The following is a 7,963-nucleotide window of genomic DNA, read 5'->3' as shown; positions in this document are numbered from 1 at the left end:
AGACAAGAGAGACCTGTGATGACGTGGCAGCTTTTTATTGGCTGGCATAAAACACTGGTTTTACGGCACAGTCTGACTGAATGTTTGCTCCTATCTTTAAGTTTCCAATGTACAGACAGTTCCTGTACTGAATTCGTTTGTGATTATAATTTTTCTACACTCTACTCTTGTTATTTATTGTCGTCTATGGGAATGACCATAGCTGTTGAGATGAGAATATGGACCAACTTCTACATATAAACTTTTGCATAGAACCTTTGCTTACATTGCTCCACACAATTTTTCTACCCTGAGGAATGCTCCAAAAGTTTTATTGAATTTACACCATCATTTTGAGTTTATACGTGGCATTTCATAGCCAAATCTATGATAGTATTTAAAAAACAAAGTCGCATTAACATCCCTTCCAATCTTATAAGGATAAAAATGGTTAAAATACATTGTTTCCCTCTATCTTTTTTCATTAGTTTTATTGTCTGACGGAGAAAAATGAGGTGACAATTTTACTAACGTGACAAATCATTTTTATTAAATAATTGCACATATACAATCATGATTTGTTTTGGCTTGAATCAGTTTCTTTTCCCCAGTTCAAACTCATACTCATGGCTTATTTTCATTGCCAATTAGGGGCGAAGTCAAAAATTTTTGTTTAGGGGCTAAGTTGTGATACTGATATATTTATCAAGACAACTCCCCTCCACACATATATATACACACTTTTTTGTTTGATAAGTTATATATATACATACACCCAAAAAAATAAAAAGTATTTTCAATCAAAATTATGTTTGATGATGATCTTTCATAAAATAAAATTCATTTTTACCATTTTCATAGTGAAAGTCTTAAAAAGTTTCATTTTCAATACAAATTATCAAATTTTATACTAAAGTGATTAAAAATATTTCAATTAAACTAATGAAATTTTTAAAAACATAACATGAATGATCCAAAACTTGGAGGAATAAGTTAGACTCCAAACATATTTGAAGTTATTTTGTTCTAATCCATTATGTGGTAACTAAAAAGACATTTCATATGTAGTTTTAGTATCTGTCGGGGACGTTTTTCTGACAAGGGCCAAAAATGTGATATTAGCCCAAATCTCCCTTTGGGTTCCTTAGAAGTGTTTATTGTGGAGAATCAAGGCAAAATTTCCAAATTTATAATGAACAAAAGGCTAATGGTTCTTTGACAAGAGAGAATCAAAATGCTAATAACAAAAGTACAGAAAAAGTATAAAAACATAACAGGTCTGAAATTTTGACCCACAGTCATCGATAAGAGGAATTTGAGAGAGGTTGTGAGAAAGAGAGCGAAGGTTCCCCTATACTCATATTTCCACCCCTAAGGTTTAGAATTGTGAGATGTTTCCTGACTCAGTGGGTTTTTTCTCTCAAGTTTCAGCTCTATGGGGAAAACGTGGTTCAATAAGTCTGAAACTTCAACCCACAGTCACCGAAAAGAGGAAGAGAGGGAAGGTTCTCCTATACCCATATTTCCACCCCCAAACTTCGGAATTGTGAGATTGTTGACTGGCTGAATGGGCTTTTACTTTGAAGTTTCAGGTATGTGGGTAGAACGTGGTTGATTTTGTTTTGAATTGATAAGAGAGGTTTATATAGAGTTTAGGGTGTTGCTAATAACTGATTTTTGAGTAGTGGAAGAAGCTTTTATTCCCCATGATACTAATTTGGTCTTCTGGCTTGGGTTGCTCTTGTTTAGGGAAGAGTTTGACATGCTTTAGCATGAGTTTGGAAACAAAGTTGTTTCCTCTTCATGGCTACTGTCTCTAGTCTTTGCAGGTTTTGGAAAACTACATTTGGGTGACTGAGTGGGATAGGCTATTCAGCCTTTTTCGTAGAGTAAGTTGTGTTTTGGTGTGGAAAATGGAGCTAGGCTAAAAATTAGGGGCACAGTCATCTAGAGCATGAAAGCTCTTTTGAGGTGGAAATTCTGGGTACAAGACCTCCTCCATGAGTCTGAGGTGTTACTAGTGTCCCTTGCCCACTTGGTGGCACACATGGGTTGGGCTCATGCAAAAGTTTCGAAAGGAACCGACTCATACCCTCCAAACCACACTTCCTCAATTTCCCCCATAAGTCACATGGGCTTGGGCCATGCTTAAAAGAATAAAATAAAACATAATACATGAATTGGGCTTGTAAAAAAAATGTATCACGAAAATGGGTATCAACATTAACCCCCCGAGCACACGTGGCGCTTGAGGCATGTGTGTGAGTAGTTGATGTTTTCCATTGCTTGTAGATGTCATGGATTTGGGAATTAATTTTTCCCAACTACTCCTTCTTTCTTTTTTTTCTTCTTTTTTTTTTTTTTTTTTTTTTTTTTTTTTGGAGATGATACTTGTCGATGAAGCCCATTTGTAGAGATGTCTTGATCACGAGTCCAAGAAAGTCGAGTTGTAACCTAATGATATTAGGTAGGTCCAACATGAAATGCTCCTTGATTTTTATGTCCACATGTAGCTTTAGAATTTTTTTTTTTTAATTAGTCTTTCTTTTCATACTTGCAATGGTAACTTTAGCATTTACCTTAGGAACTTTCACTTCCTTGACATCTTGGTGACTTTGGCTTTCCTCCTTTGTATTCTTTGACTTTCATACTACATAGGTGGGTTTAGCATTTCTTCTATTAAAACCTTGGACTTTCATGCCACTTAGAGCAATTACATCAGCATGTGCATAAGATTCCGTCTATTTTAGACTTAAAACCTACTTTTCCTATTTTACACACCAATTTTTACCAAACACCCACATCAATTTATCTATTCTACACATTTATTCAATAAAATATTCATTTTTTTACAATTTTTTATTACTCTCCATCATCGTCCCTCTCTCTCACAGACCAACACTCCCTCACAGACCCAAACCCAACACTCCCTCACAAACCTAGACCCAACACGCAAAGATTGGTCTTCTTGTTTGGTTTGTCGACTTAGACCCAGCCTTTTTTGTTGTTAATTTTCTTTATTTCTTGTTTGGTTGATGAGAAAGTGGTGGAAAAGAGTAGAAATAGAAGGAAAGACGACCAGCAACCAAAGGTCTGTTGATTTTCTCTGTGTTTGGTTAATTTTCTTTATTTCTTGTTTTCTTTGTGTTTTTCTCGGCAACCAAACAAATCTTGTGTAATACTAATTTCTTGTTTTACTTGATTTTGGAAGAAATTTTTTGATGTGGTGTTCTTTGTTGATGAATGTGTGGCGTTCTCTGTTGATCGGCGGCAGTGAGAGTGAGGTGAGACTAAGAGCGAGAGCAACCAGAGACACAGAGAGAAGAAGAGAGAAAAAACTAATAAAAAAATAAATGGAAGCACTACAGTAACTGTGCATATATGCACGATTAATGTAGCAATTGTGTATAAATGCACAATTCCACACCCACTGATGTGGGTGTTTTTTGGGCCAAAATGTGTAAAAATACTACCTTTTTCTATTTTGCAAAACTATCCACCAGCTGATGTAATTGCTCTTAATTGCTTTAGTTTTGCATCAGGTAACTTTTCTTTCATTTAGGATTTAGCTAACACATCATTTGCTTCTTCCTTTTCTCTTTTCTTCTCATTTTTAGTGGCCTTCACGCCACTTTGCTTCAATAGGCCTTTGTTTTTCCTTGATTCACGCCACTTTGCTTCCCTAGCAATACAACTTTCATATTTTCATCTATTCTTTGTTATTTTCTTTAAGAGCTGTGAATATTTGTCTTAACCCCCATTTGGCAGTGAGATGATGGTAGTGAAATGGAGTTTTTTTTTTTTTTTTTTTTTTTTTTTTTTTTGTGTGGGTGTAGAGCATAAATTTGAAGAGCTGAGCACCATCATTCTTTGAACAAACATAATAAATGCAAATGCATGATGCCCACCTTGGTGAGCTGGATTTTTTCTTTTTTTGGCTATGCCTTGGTTGTGCTTGTTGATATGTTGAATGTGTTGTTCAATTTTGGGTGGCTTTTCCTTGGAAAAATGATAGCCTCATTGCATCGATTCATGAGGTTGAGCCATTGTTCTCATTGAAGCCGAAGCTCATGTTGAAGCCGATTCCCATTGATTTCGATAGTCATGGAAATTAGTTTGTGATGCAGCTATGCTTGACTTCATGTTGGAGGTAAATTGTCCCCATTGTTTGTTGTAAATTTGAATGAGCGAATTGGGTCCATATGATGAGATGATGATGAAACTGCACATTGAGGATGATTCAATTTTTCAGTAGCTTTATTGTTGGGCAAGTTGGTGAGATCGTGTTTGCCAAGATTAATTTCGATGAAGTCATAGCCATGAGCGATACTACTGGCTGTCTTGGGACAGCTTATTTAAGATAGAATGGAGCGAAGATATCACTTGGCGATGTAGTATAGGGGTGTGACATAGCTACTACATTGGTTGGCAGCCCCCTGTATCGTATTCTTGCGATGAACACAAGTAAGAGTGATAGTCACCGAGTGGTAGTCGCTTCTTGATTCAACAAGCTTGAAATGAAAGTGTAGGAATGAAACTTGAATTTCTAGTGCAGGGGTGCATAGCGGTTGAGTAAGCCTTTAGCCCCCAGCAATGCTAATGAATGAATTATTGGGTTGTTTGCATAACCGCTTAATCATTGTGAAATACTAAGAGTTGATGCCATTAAGAGTAAGCCATGTGTTGCATAGCTTGATTATTAGCATGAATTGGTGGAGTCGAAGTTGTTGATTCCATGTTGCAGCCACTATTCCTTCAATGTAATTGTCAACAGTCTAGATGCTTTCCCATTTGTTTGAGAATGAAGCCGCAATTTCTCTAGCAAGTTAAAATTTGTTGTGGCAAGTCAAAACTCACTGCCAACCCCTTTTCATGCCAATAGGGATTGTTAAGTGTGTTATAGCATAATTTCTTGTAAGATGACTTTGGCATAGACAATCATGATGCCGTTGTTGGCACTTTCATTCTCGAGGCCAATCCCATTGCCATTGTATCATTTTCTAAGATTTAAGCTATTGCGGATAGCAACGTAGAGCTATAATAGATGGTACCATGGCAGACGTTAGTAACTTTGAACCATTTTAGTTCATCTCTCACTTGCGACTTCGAAGTAAAGAAGAGAGTGACTACAGGTCAAGATCCCAAAGATGGTGACGTTGGATGGGGACTACGAAATTGCTTCAACTTTTTCCTTCACCTCCTTTCTTGCTTTCTTTATTTATTTATTTTTATTTATTTTTTTATCCGATTGTCTTGTATTGAGCCCCAAGCTTTGAAATTTCGTACTAGTTGAATTGTGTAATATGGGTTGCTGCCTTGGAGGCAATTTCTCTTGCATTTCACCCTTGTGGACAACCCACTTATGTATAGAGCAGCTCCCATCTAGTTGTATTGGTGCCACTTTGAGTTTGTATTGTTATGGTTAGTAGACACAATTTGCATTTTGTACAAAACAAACATGTATGACATTTGGATGTAAATTTTGTATTTTGGAATGAAAAAATGATTTGTACCTCAAGGATGCATATGAATTTGTACCTTTTTTTGACAGGTTGCAAAAATAGCCCTTATGCGGTTATGAATGCTTTGATGTGTTGAGGAAAACTTGCTTGAAAAAACCTTGCATACCTTGTAGTTGAGTAGCATAGCTTTGATAGATTGTACACACTTAGTCTCTTGAGAATGACTTATGCTTGATTGGATATGTTGTGAATTTGATTTTGCCTTCTCTAGTCTTTGCAGGTCTTGAAAAAATGCATTTGGGTGGCTGAGTGGGCTAGGCTATTCAGGCTTTTTCTTAGAGTTAGCTGTGTTTTGGTGTGGAATATGGAGCTGGGCTGAAAATTAGGGGCATAGTCAACTAGAGCATGAAAGCTCTTTTAAGGTGGCAATTCTGGATATAAGACCTCCTCCATGAGCCTAAGGTGCTACCAATGTCCCTTACCCACTTGGTGGCACGCATGGGTTGGGCTCATGCAAAAGTTCCGAAAGGAACCGACCCATACCCTCCAAACTACACTTCCTCAATTTCCCCCATAAGTTGCATGGACTTGGGCCATGCTTAAAAGAATAAAATAAAACATAATACATGAATTGGGCTTGTAAAAAAAATGTGTCGTGAAAATGGGTATCGACAGTATCAAGATTTTTTTAAGGAGTGAATGACTTGTCAATAGCCACATAACAGGTTGAAAAAAATAAATCCAAATATGTTTGGTGCCAAACTTTATCAAATATTTAACAGATATAAGAATATATTTTACAATAAAAAAAAAATTGAAAAAAATAAAGTTATGTTTCTATAACTATTAGACCAATTAATTTTTTTAAGAGTATCATTGGACTAATTCAAATAATTAAAATATTTGGGGGGGACAACTTTTATTTTTGTAGGCTAAATTTTAAAAATATTAAAATAATTATATATATATATATATATATATATATATATATAAAGGAAAATTTCAAAATTTTGGGGACTATGCATGGGCATGGCCCCTCAAACCGTGTACATAAACCGTCTACGGTCATTGTGATTACCTTTGATAAGGTCAATTTGACAATCATATGTTGCCATCTGGTAGGCAGAAGTGGGTGTGAAGAAAACCTAGACATGCATTCATGCAAAAACAAAAAAGTACAGCTTTCTACCGACTATCCTTTGGAGAGAGGGGTAGGATCCAGTATTGCCAAGAGCATACTATCTATCAGGTCTGTAAACTCTTCCAGAGGAAGATAAGCTTGGAATGTCCAATATAATCAACTAGTTCCAGATCTGGGACACAGCTTGAGGATGTATTGTTTGAGTTCACACCAATTTTATGTTGCTCGAAGTAATTAAACACTACTCGAGACAAAAAATTCATTTTTCACAAAGAGGAATGAGTTTGATACAATCTAACTTAACATAATTTTTTTGTGAAATGTACAAGTTAATAATGAGAATAAGAAAATTAAGGATACTTTATTTATAATAGTAACAACTAACAAGATTACAAGGCCTACAATTACAATGCCTAAGTTACAAAATCTAAGTTATTACAAGCCTAAGTATTGTCTAAACAATTTTAGGTTTTGTCAGCCCAGTTCCAACAATACACTTCAAAATATGTTTTTAATATGCTTAGTGTGTTATATATATATATATATATATATATATATATATATATATATATATATTTATATATTTCTTGAGTACTCAAATATTGTTTCTTCTATTTATTGTTATTTTTCTTATCTTATAATTTTTTGTTGATTCTTGGGATTGGAAAGAGTGAAAAGTCACATGAGATATCAATTGAAAATAAAATAGAGTTTTTTTTGAGAGATTGATTATGGTAGATTTTAGACCCCTTAAAACACAATTGAATTAACTTAGGTAATTAGCCAAGTTGTTACTTAGTCCAATTTAACAAAACTAGGTTATCACAATCAAAACAATCATATCATGCAAAGCAGTGGAAAGATAAATAACACACAGATATGATCACCTAGGAAACCAAACCAGTAAAAACCTAGAGAGGATTTGACCTAGCTATCCTCAAGGTAAACTTGAATCCACTATCTTGAAAGGATCGAAGTTCATACAATAAGACTTACAAGCCCCCACACTCGACTTCTTATTACTACCCACCAGTAGAACTTACTGACATGACCACGTACAAGTTCCGAATCCACGGACTCCTTCTTTCTTGGATTCACCACCAGACACAAGCACACCCGCTTGTGTTTTCTTTAAGCTTCAATGGCAGTAACCGAGTTGATCATCAAGGTGTAGTTAAAATCTCCTCCTTGAAAACCCTAAGTTTGTGTAAAGGAAAGATCCTCTAGATCTCACAAGAGATTTATACAAACAGCAATATGAGCAACATTAAAACGTGGCTAAAGTTTGCCTTTTATACTTAGGACAAATTAGAAAACCCTAAACATTTTAAACAACTAGGGCTGAGTTGGAAATCTGCAGAAAAACGCATTCTGCCCGAGA

The sequence above is a fragment of the Quercus lobata genome, chromosome 2 (assembly GCF_001633185.2).
Source record: "Quercus lobata isolate SW786 chromosome 2, ValleyOak3.0 Primary Assembly, whole genome shotgun sequence".
NCBI classification, from domain to species: Eukaryota; Viridiplantae; Streptophyta; class Magnoliopsida; order Fagales; family Fagaceae; genus Quercus; species Quercus lobata.
This window is presented reverse-complemented; position numbering follows the sequence as displayed.